Here is a 17,567-nt window from a genome sequence, read left to right on the forward strand (position 1 = left end):
CATAGCTAGCAATCCAAAACAGTCCAGGGGAGCCTGAGCGGTGGGTGTTGCCTTCTGACACACTTCCGGTGATGTCAGCGGGTGTGGCATATGCAAATAAGTTATGCAAATAAATTATGCTAATGAGCTCCTGATCCTCTTTTTCTACGAAATGACTCCTGGTTATACGCCTTGCACCAATCAATAAAGAAGCTACAACAAAGAGGACAGGTGTCTCCACTGCTGAGGCAGCTGTTACAGACATGGAGGAGGAGGAAGAAGAAGAGGAGGAGGACGAGGAGGAGATTGGATTTATACCCCACCCTTCACTCGGAGTCTCAGAGCAGCTTACAAACTCCTTTCCCTTCCCCTCCCCACAACAGACACCCTGTGAGGTAGGTGGGGCTGAGAGAGCTCTTGACAGAAACTGCTATTTTCCAAGAACAGCTCTGACAGAACTACGGCTTGCCCAAGGTCATCCATCAGCTGTGAGTGGAGGTGTGGGGAATCAAACCCGGTTCTCCCAGATCAGAGTCCGCGGCACTTAGCCACTACACCATCTGGCTCTCAAACTGGAGCCCCTTCAGTAGAAAAAAAAAGGAGAAGTGGTAGTGAATGCTGACCCCAAAATTTAGGATAGGAAAACAGGTTGGGGTTGACCACCTAGCCAACTGACAGAAGAACACAGGAACGGCCCAACATTGTCCATAGAGGGCAACTGGTAACAGAATGGACCACAAATAAGGTTGCTGGCTCCAGGTAGGGAAATACCTGGAGATTTTGAGGGCGGGGCCTGGGGAGGGTGGGGTTTGGGGAGGGGAGGGACCTCAGCAGGGTATAATGTTACACAGTCCATCCTCCAAAGCAGCCGTTTTCTCCAGGGGAGCTGATCATGGTTGTCTGGAAACCAATCGTAATAGTGGGGGGGGGGGTCTCCAGGGGCCCCCTGGGGCTTGGCAACCCGACCCAGCCCCATTTCCTCACGGGACTAAATAAGGGGAAGGAGGAACTACCACCGTTGCACTGGGGAATGGGTTCAAAGATGAGTTGCTCGTGAAAAGTTGCTTCAAGGAAAGTGAAGGGATTTGAAGGTTCTCCCTCAGGGGGACAAAGAAGAAAAAAGGGGAAAAAACTGAACCTAAACCTAGAATTCAGAACCAAAAAAGGTAAGTTAGGAATAGAAAAGGGCCAACTCTAAAAATCATCATAAAATATACAAAAATATATATGTGTGTTTATTCAACATAAGTTAAAATAACAAACAAGGGCCCATTCATACCTCATATAAAACTATAAAACATACAAGGGCTAATAAGATAGACCTAATAAGATAGACCTAACGCGTTTCGGCCTTTACAGGCCTTCCTCAGAGGTCTAATACATACAGAACATATTGGCTGATGTGCAAAAATACATACAATCCTACATATACAAAATATGGAATAAAGACCAGAAATCAATTGTTCCAAAGTTTAACCACTGGGCAAGGAAAAGAAATACAGAAATACAAATGAAGCCTCCAGTGAAATCACATGTCCAGTGGTACTTCTCTCTGGTCAATTGTATATTCATCTGAGGTTGTATTATATTTTTGTATATTTTATGATAAGATTTTTAGAGTTGGCCCTTCTCTCCCTCAGGGGGAACTTCTGGAGAGCTTGCTGTGAGGGAACCCAAAAGAGTTTAAGGCCTCGGGGGGTGGGGGTGGCTTTTTCTCCGGAAGGGTCCACACCTTCCTGGTCACCGCCGTTCCAGACAGGAGGAAAGCAAACGAGTTCTCCGTGAAGATTCGTTTCGGAGGCCGGCCACGTTGGGTCTTCGGTAGAACAGTTACATTCAAGTCCAGCAGCAAGGTCGGGAGTCCAGTGTTCCCTGTAAGCTGAGTCAGTGTGAGCTAGCTCACGGTTTCTTAGCCTCCGGCTCATATTTTTGCCTCAGCTCGGGAAGGAGGGTTCCGGAGCAAATTAAATTTGCGCAGCAGCCAAATCGCTTGCTCACAACTTTAATGCCAAGTCGCTCGCAAAGTAGAATCTTTGCTCACAAGACTCCACAGCTTAGAGGGAGCATTGGTAGGGACCAAGGAGAGTTTCAGGACGTAAGCTTTCGCGAGTCAACGTTTCCTTCGTCAGGCACAATGGAAACGGAGACACCCTGGAACTGGTTGGGCTGTAAAGTGCCACTGGACTCAGATCGAATGTCTCCAGTATATCCTTCATCTGTCAACATCTTCCTTCTTCCTGTCCTTCTCCAATATAGGACTTTTGGGAACCCCTGTATCTGAAGGCTGGCTTGCTTTCAAAAATGTGTGTGTGGGGTGGGGGTCCCCACGACCTAGTAATCTCCCACCCCCTTAAGTGCCATCTCCGCCTTCTTTTACCCATGAAGATATGTTTAGCCTGGGAAAGAGAAGGCTTAGAGGGGACACGATTGCAGTCTTCAAGTATTTGAAGGGCTGTCGTGTAGAAGATGGAGCAGATCTATTCTCTCTTGCTCCGGATTGCAAGACTAGATCTAATGGGCGGAAATTATAAGGGAGTCATCGTTACCGGCTAAATATCAGGAGAAACTTCCTAACTGTGAAAGTGGTTGAGCAGTGGAACAGTCTGCCTCGGGAGGTGGTGGATGTTCCTTCGCTGGACGTTTTCAAGTGGAGGCTGGACGACCATCTTTCAGCTATGTTGTAGGTATGTAGGGCTCTCTTTCAGCTATGCTCCTGCAGAGTGCAGGGGGTTGGACTAGATGACCTGTAAGGTCCCTTCCCACTCTAACATTCTATGATTCTATGAGATAGATTCGGGTGGGTAGCTGTGTAAGTCTGAAGCGGAAGACCAAAGGTGGAGTCCAGGGGCACCCTGAAGACCCAACAAACCTTATACCCAGAATTAAACTTTGTTGGTCTCAAGGGTGCCGCTGGGACTTAAAACTTTGTTCTTTTGCCCATATTTGTTTAGCTCAGAACTGGTGGGAGAAGGACCCCGTGCTTCGGGGCAGGGAGAAGACGGCCTGCTATTTGCATAAGATAGGGACTTAACTGGCGGGGCTATTGATCCCGATTGATAAGTGGTGCCTGCTGCCAAAAGATGAGTGATACTAATCCATCAGCTTGGTGCCATAGGCCTCTGCCTCTGCAGATTACTAAGCTAGACAGGTCTATTCACAGAGGCTTTGGCTTGGAGAGGAAATAGCCACCAACCGGATTTGAATGTTCTGTTAAGAATAGGAGACAAGCTTGCAGAGGCGACTTAGAGGGTTGGGATGGGATGTGAGAGACTCAGTTCAGATTCCCTCTCGGCCATGAAACGGAAACGGGGTGACCTCAGGCTTTTCTGTCTCGGCCTCATCCTACCTCGCAGGGCTGTCGGGAAGCGGTTAAGCGCCATGCAGTCCTGAGCGCCGCAGCGATAAGGAAAAAAGCGTGAATTCTGATACCAAAAAAAGAGGTGGAACTCTCACAGCATCCCTTTAGAAAGGGCCTAAAGGTAGGTTGGGGACAGACAAAAGGAAATACTACTTAATGTAGGTAAAGGTAAAGGTTCCCTTGCTCAAAAGCCAGTCGAATCTGACTCTAGGGTTGCGGTGCTCATCTCCGTTTCAAAGCTGAAGAGCCAGCGCTGTCCGAAGACGTTTCCGTGGTCATGTGGCCGGCATGACTAAACACCAAGGCGCACGGAACGCTGTTCCTTTCCCAGCGAAGTGGTACCTATTTATCTACTTGCAATTTCTTGCTTTCAAACTGCTAGGTTGGCAGGAGCTGGAACTAGAGATGGGAGCTCACTCCATCATGCGGCACCCGGGTCTCGAACTGCTGAACTACTGACCTTCCACAGCCTGTAGTTCAGCGTCTTAACCACTTGAGCCACCTCAGCTTCTTACTTTATGCAGAGAGTCATTCAAATGTGGGATTCGCTGCCAGAGGATGCAGTGACGGCCACAGGAATAAACAGCTTTGGAAGGGGATTAGATAGATTCATGGAGGACAGGTCTATCAGTGGCTACTAGCCATGGTGGCTGAGGGGAACCTTCACATTCAGAGGCACTAATCCTCTGGATCCCAGAGCCAGGAAGCAACCTCAGGAAGGCCTTGGCCTCTATGCCCTGTTGTTGGCCATCCAGAGGAATTGGTTAGCCACTGTGTGAGACAGGATGCTGGACTGGATGAACCCTCACTGGTCAGATCCAGCAGGGCTCTTCTGATGTTCTTATGAATTGAGGGGAGGGGTGTTTGAGGCTGAAGTAGAGGGGTTGGCTGAGGCCGTCTGAGACCTGAACCCACGATTGCTTTTGCACTGCTCTGCCTTGTTTTCATTCATAGACTGAATCCGCCTGAATCGATCCATGCAAATGTCTGTCTGGCGCCCTTACGCCATCCATTTTAGCAACCGCCCCCAGCAGTTAAGGTGGTGGAGCCGGGAACTTGTTCAAGCGATTTACCACCCTTTGGAAGTCCCTGTTAAGTGCTCTGGATTTCAAACAGCGTCATAGAGATGGGTTCAGTACTCTCAGGAAGACGATGAAACTGGTTGAGGCTTCCTTACCTGCCAACCCCTTGGGGGGCTGAATGCCCCCTTGCTCAGACCCTCTAGGGTTGTCAATCTCCACGTGGGGCCTGGAGACCTCCTGGGATTACAACTGATCTCCAGGTGACAGAGATCAGTTCCCCCTGGAGAAAATGGCTGCATTGGAATTGATGCAGCAGCCCAATCGCTCACTCACCACTTTCATGGCAGGAGCTCACAAAGTAGAATTTTTGCTCACAAGACTCCACAGCCTTAGAGGGAGCACTGATTGGAAGGTGAACTCTGTGGCATTCTACCCCATTGAAGTCCCTCCCCTCCCTAGGCCCAATCTCCGGGTATTTCTTGACCTGGAGCTGATAGCCCTAACCTTCGCCGACCCGTGTTAGAGTTCTAGCGATGCCTGTATCCTCACTGCCTCACCATCCCAGTCTGATCAGGGGAAAAGAAGTACGGGGTGAGATGTGACCAGGTAAAACCCAATAAAGAAAAGACTGAGACCCTCCAGCCTAGCAGTAATGGGCGAGGACCAGTGTTCCCTCTAAGCTGAGTTAGTGTGAGCCAGCTCACAGTTTTTTAGCCTCTGGCCCACACATTTTTGTCTCAGCTCAGGAAGGATGGCTTCAGAGCAAACTAATTTATGCATTAGCCAAATCGCTTGCTCACAGCTTTAATGCCAGTAGCTCACAAAGTAGATTTTTTTGCTCACAAGACTCCACAGCTTAGAGGGAACATTGGCGAGGACCCGATTTCCTTCGTTTTTCTAAGCTAGCTAAAGCCAGAGGGATTCCCAGGTCCTTGTTAAGTTCTCAGACAGAGAGTTCTAATTCAGCAGTTCCGTGACGGACTCTCCCTCTGAAGGGCTTTTTCCCTGGCGAATGCATCTCCTGAAGGTGAGCCCTGACGTACAAAAACGTCTGCCACGATAAACTCAGTAGCCTCTCAGGCAACGTTCCCTCTAAGCTGTGGAGTCTTGTGAGCCAAAATTCTACTTTGTGAGCTGCTGGCATTAAAAAAAATGGTGAGCGAGCGATTTGGCTGCTGCATAAATGAGTCTGCTCTGGAGCCCTCCTTCCTGAGCGAAGACAAAAAGGTGTGAGCCGGGGGCTAAAACACTATGAGCTAGCTCACACTAACTCAGCTTAGAGGGAACACTGCGCTCAGGTGATCTTTGCTATTTTGTTCAAATTTGCTTATTGATAAAACGTACGTGCCGCTTTTCCAGAGGGCCTGCTCGATAGTTCCCAGCCTGTGGCTTTGGAAGGGTGGTCACAGATGGTCTGTTCCATTACCTTTCCTTAATGTCAGGAATCGACAAGACCACCCTAGCTGGATGTTGCCCGCAACTGTGCACAAGCACCTCCATCATTAGCGTTCCCTCTAAGCTGAGTTAGTGTGAGCTAGCTCACAGTTTTTTTAGCCTTGCGCTCACATATCGTCGTCTTAGCAAACGAATTGATGCAGTAGCCGAATCGCTCGCTCACAACTTTAATGCCAGTGGCTCACAGAGTAGAATTTTTGCTCACAAGACTCCACAGCTTCAAGGGAGCATAGGTGGCCCAGGCTAAACTGATCTTGGGGGCTAAGTTGGGGGCAGGCCTGGTTAGAACTTGGATGGGAGACCCACCAAGGAAGTCCAGGTTTGCTATGCAGAGGCAGGCAATGGCAAACCACCTCTGTTTGTCTCTTGCCTTCAAAACCCTGCGACTTGGTGGCTCTTTACACACATAACAGTGTGTTGGGGGGGAGGGATGCACAAGGTACAGGAAGTTCAGAAAGGGGGGGGGCAAGTTCCCCAAATGCTAGTGCAGTGGTGGCGAACCTATGGCACGGGTGCCAGAGGTGGCACTCAGAGCCCTCTCTGTGGGCACGCATGCCATCGCCCCAGCCAGGCCCAGACCATCATTAAAGTGTCGCATTCTCTGCCAAATAATTTTAAGTAAATGAAAGCATTTGGGATTGCTTTCCTTACTATGCTTGGATCATCTTAAGTTAATGTATGAGTTGTTTTTTCTAAAGTAAAACCTCAGTATTCAGGTTAAATTGCCGTGTTGGCCCTTTGCGATAAATAAGTGGGTTTTGGGTCGCAGCTTGGGCACTCGGTCTCTAAAAGGTTCGCCATCACTGTGCTAGTGTCTAAACCAGATCTTTTGGCTACGCCTTGGTTGTATCAATGGGAGTAGACATTGGTTGAAGAAGTCCAGACAGCTCCTTTAGGTGGGCCCGAACTTATTTGCATGACCAAAGGGGCCTTTTGTGTGTTGTCTTTGAAGCCCATCCATATCAAAAGCTATCTGTCTGCTGCGTTTTTTATCCCACCCTTCCCCCAAGGACCTCAGATTGGCCAACATGGTTCTCCCGTTTGGTTAGACTCAGAGAGAGAGAGAGGGGGAGAGAGAGAGAGAGAGAGAGACCAGGATCACAGTGGGGATTTGAACCCGTCTCCCCAGTCCAAAAACTCTAACCATTGCTCCGCGCCGCGTTTGAAATGTCCCAGGTTTTTGAAAGTGGTGTTCAATACAAGTCTAGTGTTCTACCAGTTGTGTGTAGCCAGGGAGTGAGCTGCGGCTGACGAAAGCTCGTCTTGAAATAAACGTCGCTAGTCTTGAATCAGTCTTGAGTTAGCCGTGTTAGTCTCTTGCTGCCAAATAGTAAAAAGCCCAGTAGTAGAAGAAGAGATTGGATTGATACCCCGCCCTTCACTCGGAGTCTCAGAGCGGCTTACAATCTCCTTTCCCTTCCCCTCCCCACAATAGGCGCCCTGTGAGGTCGGCGAAGCCGAGAGAGCTCTCTCGAGAACTGCCCTTTCAAGGACAGCTCTGACAGGACTATGGCTTGCCCAAGGTCATCCAAGTGGAGGAGTGGGGAATCAAACCCAGTTCTCCCAGATTAGATTCTGCGCACTTAACCACTACACCCAACTGACGGAGAGAGCTGTGTTTCTCGAAAGCTTATGCTGCAGTAAAGTTTGTTAGTCTTCAGGGTGCTGCTGGGCTTTTTACTATTTTGCTAGTCTTGAAGGTGTCCCTGGACTTTTGTTTTTTTCCCCCTACGACACCCTTTGCAGCCATGAGAGGACCAATTTGCATGGTCCTCTGGCTTGGCAGCATGGAAAGCAGTGGATCCTGGTGATAGAATATTGGCTTGGTGCAGATGCCATGTTGCTGAGCCTCCCCCAACCATCGTTAAGAGGTTGGGGGTCCCTAGGAGAAGTCATCCGTTTCTCCGCTCTCCTCTCTTGCATCCCAGGGCTCTCTCCCTTACCACACTGCAGCCGGCTGTGCTCAGTGCTTTCGTTGTTTCCACTAACCAGTCAGCCACTTTAGTCAGAAGCATGTTTGCCGACTGCGATTTGGCCGACGCACCGTTGATGGAAATGCCGTAATGTCAACGATACTTGGCTCTGAGACAGAAAGGGGAGAGGGAAGCCAGGGGAAGAGGAAAGAGCACGGCCAGGCGACCATTTTGCCTGCATCCATCCATTGCTGTTTAAGTCCTGGAAAGATGCAGTTTCCTGGTAACTGGAACGGTCATCCTGTGCCAAACGGAAGGGTCCTAGCAAGACTCGCTGCACCAGCACTTGGAAATAAGCGTGTTGGCTGTTGTAGCAACGTGTTATCAAACACAACCCCGTGACTGTTGGACAAATATTGTGCAAACACCAAGGCGTGTGAAAAGCTTCAGAACTTCTGGAAGATAGTGTCCCCGCAAGTAATCTTTTTTTTTGTTACGGAACAGAGTTGTCGCAATGGGTGAATGCATGCTTTTGATTGCGGGAAAGATCCAGAAAGGACAATCGTAGGAAAGATCCGAGAAATAGTAGGAAAAGATCCAGAAACTTGGGCTATGGCTCCTGAAGCATGAGAAACCTCCACAATTAGGGAGGGTTGCATGTAAATTTGTATGCTTAGACTGAGGAAATTATCCCTTGAACAAGCGTTGCGTGATTACTAGCACTGCAGCGCCTCACTAGCAGTTCAGTGGTAGGGCGCATGATGTGTGTGTGTGTGTGCAAAGTCCCACGTTTAATACCTGGCATCTCCAGTTCAAGGGATTTCAAGTAGCCTGCCAGAAACTTTAGGAACTTCTGCCTGATTTAATAGACCATGCTTATGACACGGGTACTCCTTGCAGACAGGGCTTGGCTGTGGCATAGAGGCACGGTCTCCTAACCATGTCTAGGGATGCCAACTCTGGGTTGGGAAATACCTGGAGATTTTGGGAGAGGAGAAGAAGAGGAGGAGGAGATTGGATTTACATCCCACCCTTAACTACCAGTGTCCCCTCTAAACTGAGTTAGTGTGAGCTAGCTCACAGTTTTTAGCCTCCAGCTCACAGATTTTTGCCTTAACTCAGGAAGGAGGGCTCCAGAACAAACTAGTTTACACAGCCGCCAAATCGCTTGCTCACCACTTTAAGGCCAGTAGCTCACAAAGCAGAATATCGGCTCACAAGACTCCACAGCTTAGAGAGAGCATTGGTCACTACCAGGGGTCATTTCCTGCAGGAGTGCACAGGAGCGGAGCTCTGGCAGTAAAGAGCCCAAGGGGCAGGCACATGCAACAAGCCCCACCCCCTGCTCCCAGCAACCCTCAGTCAGAGCAAGAAGCAGCCAGGTAAGTTGCAGAGCTGCCCCGACCCCCAGGTCCAAAACAGTCCAGTGGCACCTTTAAGACCAAGTTTTATTTAGGTACAAGCTCTCCCTCCTCTGCAAGGACAGATCTGCACGTTCCCCAATACCTAGCTATCCAAAACAGTCCAGTGGAGCCTGAGTGGTGAGTGTTGGCTTCTGACACACTTCCGGTGATGTCAGGGAGTGTGGCATATGCAAATAATTTATGCTAATGAGCTCCTGCACCTCTTTTTCTACGAAATGACCCCTGGTCACTACCCGAAGGAGTCTCCGAGCGGCTTACAATCTCCTTTCCCTTCCCCTCCCCAACAACAGACACCCTGCAACTGTGAGCAATGTTCCCTCTAAGCTGTGGAGCCTTGTGAGCAAAAATTCTTCTTTGTGAGCTACTGGCATTAAAGCTGTGAGCGAGTGATTTGGCTGCTGCACAAATTAGTTTGCTCTGGAGCCATCCTTCCCGAGCTGAGACAAAAATGTGTGAGCCGGAGGCTAAAAAACTGTGTGCTGGCTCACACTAACTCATCTTAGAGGGAACACTGGCTGTGAGGTAGGTGGGGCTGAGAGTGCTCTTTCAAGAACTACTCATGAGAGAACAGCTCTGAAAGATCTTGTGACTGACCCAAGGTCACACCAGCAGCTGCATGTGGAGGAGGAGTGGGGAATCCAACCCGTTTGTCCCAGATTGGAGTCCAGGCTCCTAACCACTATACCCAACTGGCCTGAGGAGGGCAGGGTTTGGGGAGGGAAGAGACTTCAGTGGGGTATAATGCCCTCGAGTCCGCCTTCCAAAGCAGCCATTTTCTCCAGGGGAACCGATATTTATTGCCTGGAGATCAGTTGTAACGGGGAGGATCTCCAGCGACCACCTGGAGGTTGGCAGCCCGAACCATGATTCTCCTGCCCAGCTATCTGAGGGCATGCCGAGACATTAAAGATGAAGGTCTCCCTCGCTCGAAAGCCAGTCGAATCCGACTCTAGGGGGCGGTGCTCACCTCCATTCCCAAGCCGAAGAGCCAGCGCTGTCCGATGACCTTTTAGTGATTCCCAGTCGGATCTCTTTCACGTCTTTTAAATCCCTATTTATCTTATCGATGAAGCCTTATCTATTTAATTTTCGTACACCCTGCCTTTCTTCCCAAAGGGGACCCAAATCGGCTTATACTGTTCTCCTCCATTTTTCCCTCACGACCACCCTGGGCGGTAAGTTCGGCTGAGAGAGGGTGACCGGCCCCAGGCCGCCCAGCGAGCTCCAATGGCACAAACAGGGATTTGAACGTGGGTCTCACAGACACTAGTCTGACACTCTCAACCGCTACACCACAGTGGCTGTCCCCGATAAGCAGATTGATAAACAGCCCAGGGTAGGGTGGGGTGGAGGGCATGGTCCGATCCCCCCACCCCACAGCTGCTCTCGCAGAGAGAAGTCTTGCCGTTGGGCCGTCAGCACGCCATAAACCAAGACATTAAGGGCAACAGCTGTCATCTTCCGCGATGGGCACTAAAGTTAACTGGCTCGCCGCGCACTTGCCACGAAAGGCTGGCATGGCCGGGCTCTGCACAGGCCAAAGGTCGTCTTCTTCAGCCCCGCTGCTGCATCCTGTGCTCACGCAGCAGGCCTCTCTGCCTGTCCCATCCTCCTGAATCCGCTCCGGACTCGCCTTGGGTGTGCCCTGCAACTCGGTTTTTGTGGCCCAAACAGGGCCGTAAATCCCCTTTTAGAGCTGAGTGGAGATTAGCTCGCGCTCTGAACCAAGGCCGGCCTCCTATTGTCCCCGGGAAAGCAAGATGGCTTTTGAACCTTCCTTGGTGATCTCGGATTAAAGGGAGCTGCTTCAGGGTCGCTCTTAAACTTCCTTGTCACGGGACGGGGGTTTACTAGCCAGGCGTTGGTGGGGGTGGGGACGCAACGCTCCCTCTAAGCTGTGGAGTCTTGTGAGCCAAAATTCTACTTTGTGAGCTACTGGCATTAAAGTGGCGAGCGAGCGATTTGGCTGCTGCATCAGTTAGTTTGCTCTGGAGCCCTCCTTCCTGAGCTGAGACAGAAACGTGTGAGCCGGAGGCTAGAGAACTGTGAGCTAGCTCACACTAACTCAGCTTAGAGGGAACACTAGTGGGGAGGGTCCCATAGGCACACGAAGTCACCTTGTGCTGCCTTGTAGAAGAACAAGAAGAGATTGGATTTATACCCCGCCCTTCACTACCCAAAGGAGTCTCAGAGCGGCTCACAATCTCCTTTCCCTCTCCCCTCCCCCCAACAGACACCCTGTGAGGTAGGTGGGGCTGAGAGAGCTCTGACAGAAACGGCTCTTTTTCAAGGACAGCTCTTATCAGAGCTATGGCTTGCCCAAGGTCATCCAGCCAGGTGCAAGTGGAGGAGTGGGGAATCAAACCCGGTTCTCCCAGATTAGAGTCCGCGCACTTAACTACTACACCCAACTGAATCAGACCTCTGGTCCATCACATTCAGCTCTCCTGAACTATTCGGTTAGAGAGGCCAGGGATTGAACCTGGGACCTCCTGCATGCTGAGTAGATGCTCCACCACTGAGCCACAGCCCCTCCCCAAAACTTCGGCCCCCGTCCCCAGATGGAACAGCAGCCTTTTGGGACGAGCCATAGGTTCGCCACCACTGTCCCATAAGATAGATTCAGGGTGGGTAGCCGTGTTGGGTCTGAAGCAACAGAGCAAAGTGACGCCTTTAAGACCCACAAAGGTTAATTCTGGGTACAAGCTTTCCCGTGTATCTGAAAAAGTGTGCCCGCTTATACCCAGAATTAAACTTTGTGGGTCTTAAAGGCGCCACCGGACTCAAACTTTGTTCTTTTCCTAGAAGATGCACTGGAGTGAATAAAAGGCATATTAGCAATTGGACCAGATGTGCATAGTGAAGATAGAGGAATGTCGACTGGCTGAAGGTTTTCTGGATGCCTGTCCACTGCGTGTTTACCAATCTGCATTTGCTCTGCACAAGTTACGGCGCATACTACTGCAAACACCATTGTGTGCTTGGCAAACACACCTGGCCCGTAAAGTGTGAATTGGCACCTCGGACATGTCAATCTGATAGGCTAGTGGTGACGAACCTGTGGCACGGGTGCCAGAGGTGGCACTCAGAGCCCTCTCTGTGGGCACGCGTGCCATCGCCCCAGCCAGCCCCAGACCATCATTAAAGTGTCGAATTCTCTGCCAAATGATTTTAAGGAAATGAAAGCATTTGGGATTGCTTTCCTTACTTTGTTTGGATCATCTTAAGTTAACGTATGAGTTGTTTTTTCTAAAGTAAAACCTCAGTATTCAGGTTAAATGGCCGTGTTGGCACTTTGCAATAAATAAGTGGGTTTTGGGTCGCAGTTTGGGCACTCGGTCTCTAAAAGGTTTGCCCTCACTGTGATAGGCTAATTGTACTTTGATGGGAAGGGTGGAGAATTGGGCCTTCCATCCATCCAGCAGTTGAACAAGGTACCAGACATGCTTTTGACAATCAAGAGGGCTAGAAACTTGTTTAAATGACAGACAAGAGTCTTGAGACTTATTCGTGAAGTTCTAGTGTGCTGGCAATGAACCAGACCAAATTTACACATGCCCATTAAAGCACAGGTCAACCCGCCCCCCCAAGTACATATTTGCAAAAACAGAAAGGCACTGTTAGATGCATTGTTCCGTCTAAGCTGAGTTAGTGTGAGCTAGCTCACAGTTTTTTAGCCTCTGGCTCACACGTTTTCATCTTAGCTCGGGAAGGATGGGGCTCCAGAGCAAATTGATTTATGCAGTAGCCAAATCGCTCGCTCACAACTTTAATACCAGCAGCTCACAAAGTAGAATTTTGGCTCACCAGACTCCACAGCTTAGAGGGAGCATTGGTTAGATGCTCTCTGACCTGGATAGCCCAGGCTGGCCCAATCTCATCAGACCTCGGAAGCTAAGCAGGGTCGGCCCCAGTCAGTATTTGGACGGGAGACCACCAGTGTTCCCTCTAAGCCGTGGAGCCTTGTGAGCAAAAATTCTACTTTGTGAGATCCTGGCGTTAAAGTGGTGAGCGAGCGATTTGGCTGCTGCATAAATTAGTTTGCTCTGGAGCCCTCCTCCCTGAGCTGAGACAGAAATGGGTGAGCCGGGGGCTAAAAAACTGTGAGCCGGCTCACACTCACTCAGCTTAGAGGGAGCACTGGAGACCACCAAGGAAGCCGAGGGCTGTGACGGGGAGGCAGGCAATGACAAACTGCCCCTGATCGTCTCTTGCCTTGAAAATCCAACGGCGGGGTCGCCACGAGTCAGCGGTGACGTGGCAGCAACACCCACCACCAATGCTCCCTCTAAGCTGCGGAGTCTTGTGAGCAGAAATTCAACTTTGTGAACTACTGGCATTAAAGTGGTGAGCGAGTGATTTGGCCCGGGCCACGTGTGTCATAAGATGTAATGCCAGGTAGAGGAGATATAAACTTTATAAAGGACATCAGCAAAAAGGGTGTTTTTTAAAAACTTAAAATAACACCATGCTTAAAACATCAGCACTCTTGCAATATTTTGTTTATTTAATGGGGTCTGATAACTGACACCTCCTGCTCTGAATTAGGGCATCAAAATGTCTGTGCTGTTGCAATCCTGAGAATGCTGTCCAGGTGTGTGTCTGTAAGCTGCAAGCCTACGATGACGCAGCCAGCAGCAGCAGAACTGGAAGAAGAAGCAGAAGACAGCCAGTTCCACTGTGGGCCTGAGAGAAGCCCTCCGGGGGGGCTGATGCGGACCCCAGGCCACACGCTTGACACCCCTTGTCTTTCCAGACTTTTCGTCTCTGCCACAGTGAAGGCTGGACCGTGCCGCCCCGTCCTGTTGGCGCAAAGCATTTGTGAGCGCGACCCCCACCTCCTCCAAGCTGGCCAGTCTGTCGGCGATGTTGCTGCGCGGCATTTTCCGTGGCAGTCCTTGCAAGTCTGGGGACAAACCAGCCCTAATTGCCTCTCCAGAGAGCCGGGGATTTAGTTTTTCCCGTGGCCTCTCTCATCTCCCAGATAGCGCCCAAATCCTTTCCAAACAGCAGAGCAGACGCTCAGGTTGTGCAAGCCAGACCCGGGGGGGGGGGGCCATCACCTCTCCCCCCCCCCAGGCAGCCTTGGACATTAGAATCTGTTGTTTGCGTGGGGTGTGTGTGGGGGGGGTTGGCTGGCACTCAGCCCCAGCTTGGTCCTTTCCCAAAAGGACAGAGGGCTCTCTGATACCCTCCCACCTCTGCGCAAAAAGACCTTTGAAAGAGTGACAGGAGCGACCTTGCGCCCCCGCCCCCTTTCGGTTGGGAAACTGTTGAGTCAGCCTCCCCCCCCCCATCCCCGCCACCATGCAAATGAGGAGATAGGATCCTTATGCAGAACCCAAGAGTTTTTACTTACAGATTGTCTCTCGTGACACTGAATGAGGTACGACCGAAAGAATGGGATCGTAAACCTCTTGATTTGGTACGTCACAGTCAGTGAGTACAATAGACATGACAGAGCAGAGTTCAGTCGCATTTTCCTAGGCCCCGATGAAGGGTGTCAGCCCTGGCCAACAGTGGGAGGGCTTCTAGTGTCCTGGCCCCACTGGTGGTCCTCCTGATGGCCCCTGGGTATTTTTGGCCACTGTGTCACACAGAGTGTTGGACTAAATGGGCCTTTGGCCTGATCCAACATTGCCGTCTCTTATGTTCTTATGACTACCAGAATTACAGCTCATCTCCAGACTACAGAGATCAGTTCCCCTGGAGAAAATGGATGCTTTGGAGGGCAGACTCTATGGCATCGTCCCCTATCGAGGTCCCTGTCCTATGCAGGCTCCGTCCCCAAATCTCCAGGAGTTTCCCAACTTGGATCTGGCAATCCGAGCGTGCTGAAGATTTTCTGAGGCCGGAGGGTCCACACGTGTAGGGGAAAGAGAGCAGAACAAATTGCTGCTGCCCTCTGCTAGAGAACCTTTCTCCCTGCAGAGCTATAGTTTGCTCTTCTCGGGACATTTTCCGTGCAAAGGAAAGATTCTTAATAAGAACATAAGAACATAAGAGATGCCAATGTTGGATCAGGCCAAAGGCCCATCCAGTCCAACACTGTATCACACAGTGGCCAGAAATACCAGTGCCATCAGGAGGTCCACCAGTGGGGCCAGGACATTAGAAGCCCTCCCACTGTTGACCCCCCCAAGCACCAAGATGACAGAGCATCACTTGACCCAGAGCCCCTATCTATACCTTGTGGCTAAGAGCCACTGATGGACCTCTGCTCTATATGCTTATCTAATTCCCTTTTGAAGCCGTCCATGCTTGTAGCCACCGCCACCTCCTGTGGCAGTGAATTCCAAGTGTTAATCACTCTTTGGGTGAAGAAGTACTTCCTCTTATCCGTTCTAACCCGACCGCTCAGCAATTTCATGAAGTGCCCACGAGTTCTTGTCTTGTGAGAAAGGGAGAAAAGTACCTCTTTCTCTACCTGCTCTTTCCCATGCATAATCTTATAAACCTCAATCATGTCACCCCTCAGCCGTCGTTTCTCCAAGCTAAAGAGCCCTAAGCGCCTTAACCTTTCCTCATAGGGAAAGTGTTCCAACCCTTTTATCATTCGAGTTGCCCTTTTCTGCACTTTTTCCAAAGCTATGTGGAATCCACCACTTACTTCTGTGTTGTGGTTTGGCGTCGCGGTTGAGAGCGCCAGTTTGGTGTCGTGGTTAAGAGCGCGGACTCTAATCTGGGAGAACCGGGTTGGATTCCCCGCCAGTGTTCCCTCTAAGCCAAGTTAGTGTGAGCTAGCTCAGTTTTCTAGCCTCTGGCTCACACATCTTTGCCTTAGCTCAGGAAGGGATGGTTCCAGAGCAAACTAATTGATGCAGCAGCCAAATCGCTCGCTCACCACTTTAATGCCAGTAGCTCACAAGGTAGAACCTTTGGTCACAAGACTCCACAGCTTAGAGGGAGCATTGCTCCCCACTCCTCCTCCACATGCAGCTGCTGGTGTGACCTTCGGTCAGTCACAAGTCCTCTCAGAGCTGTTCTCTCATGAGCAGTTCTCGAGAGAGCTCTCTCAGCCCCACCTACCTCACAGGGTGTCTGTTGCGGGTAGGGGAAGGGAAAGGGGATTGTAAGCCGCTCTGGGACTCTTAGTGAAGGGCAGGGTATGAATCCGATCTCTTCTACTTGTCTCAAGGGGTGCAGCCTCTGTTTCCAATCTTTGCAAACTCCTTGGTATCCCCCTCTCTCTTAATTTGGCATCCCCCCCAAGGGTTGCCAACTTCCTGATGGGGGCTGGAGTTCTCCTAGAATTATAACTGATCCCCGGTTAGTTCTGAGTCCAGCGGCACCTGAGGGACCGAAAAGAGTCTCAGGCAGTGTTCCCTCTAAGCTGAGTCAGTGTGAGCCAGCTCACAGCTTTTTAGCCTCCGGCTCACACATTTTTCTCTCAGCTCAGGAAGGGGATGGGCTCCAGAGCCAACTAACTGATGCAGCGGCCAAATTGCTCGCTCACAACTTTTAATGCCAGTCGCACACAAAGTAGGATTTTTTGCTCACAAGACTCCACAGCTTAGAGGGAGCATTGGTCTCAGGGGTGCAAGCTTCAGAGAATCAAAGCTCCCTTCATCAGGCATTCAATTGCCCCCGGACGCAGATCTAACCGTTCTGCCGCAAACCAACATGGCTTCCCTCTGAAACTGAGCTCCGGATGACAGAGATCAGTTCCCCAGGAGGAAACGACGGCTTCAGAGGGTGAGTTCTGCGGTCCCCGATCAGGTCCCCGCTTGACTCGCTTCCCTCCTTGATTTCTGTCCTCTCCATACTCTTCCCACTCACATCTCCAGGAATTTCCCAACATGGAGGTGGCAACCCTAGTCCTTGGCCCTCCTCTCTGGTTCCGGAGCTGTACGTTTATGTGTTTCCATGAATCCTTTTATAATTTTACATCCTTTTTTAAAAAACTTTTCAAACGTTTTCACGTTTGCGGCCTCGGAGGAGCCATGATCTGGCGGAAAGGTGGCATAAAATCGTTTTACATAAATAAAATTTAGGGTCCTGATGAACTGGACACGCATCATTATTCCCGTAGTGGCATATGGGTGCATATCGTTTTTATAGAGTCCTCTGAAGAACGGGCAGAACCCCGCGCTGAGGAGCTCACCAACTAAGTTGGTAAATTTTTGGACCCAAATACAAGACCAAATTCATAAGATCACTGGTTATTGGACTCCCAAGACCCCTGAACTGTACCTTCTCAATTTGTGGGGTCATTGCAATGTTCCCAAGGTAAAACGAGAACTTATTATATTAATGTTAATTGCTGCTAAATGTGTGATCGCTTCACACTGGAAATCAACATCAATTCCATCGCTGAGAGAATGGTTCATAAAATTGTGGGGCCTATTTATTCTGGACAAGACTACAAACAATTTAGATAAGAAGAAGAAGAAGAAGATTGGATTTATACCCCGCC

At 50.2% G+C, this 17,567-nt stretch overlaps 1 protein-coding gene across 1 annotated transcript in view; it reads right to left on the minus strand.

The window, feature by feature from the left end:
• Window positions 1–17,567, minus strand: part of FOXA3 (forkhead box A3) — a 40,993-nt gene that overhangs the window by 1,619 nt on the left and 21,807 nt on the right. The gene's annotated exons all lie outside the window — the stretch shown is intronic.

The sequence above is a fragment of the Gekko japonicus genome, unplaced genomic scaffold (assembly GCF_001447785.1).
Source record: "Gekko japonicus isolate JY-2015 unplaced genomic scaffold, Gekko_japonicus_V1.1 scaffold2354, whole genome shotgun sequence".
Classification (NCBI taxonomy): domain Eukaryota; kingdom Metazoa; phylum Chordata; class Lepidosauria; order Squamata; family Gekkonidae; genus Gekko; species Gekko japonicus.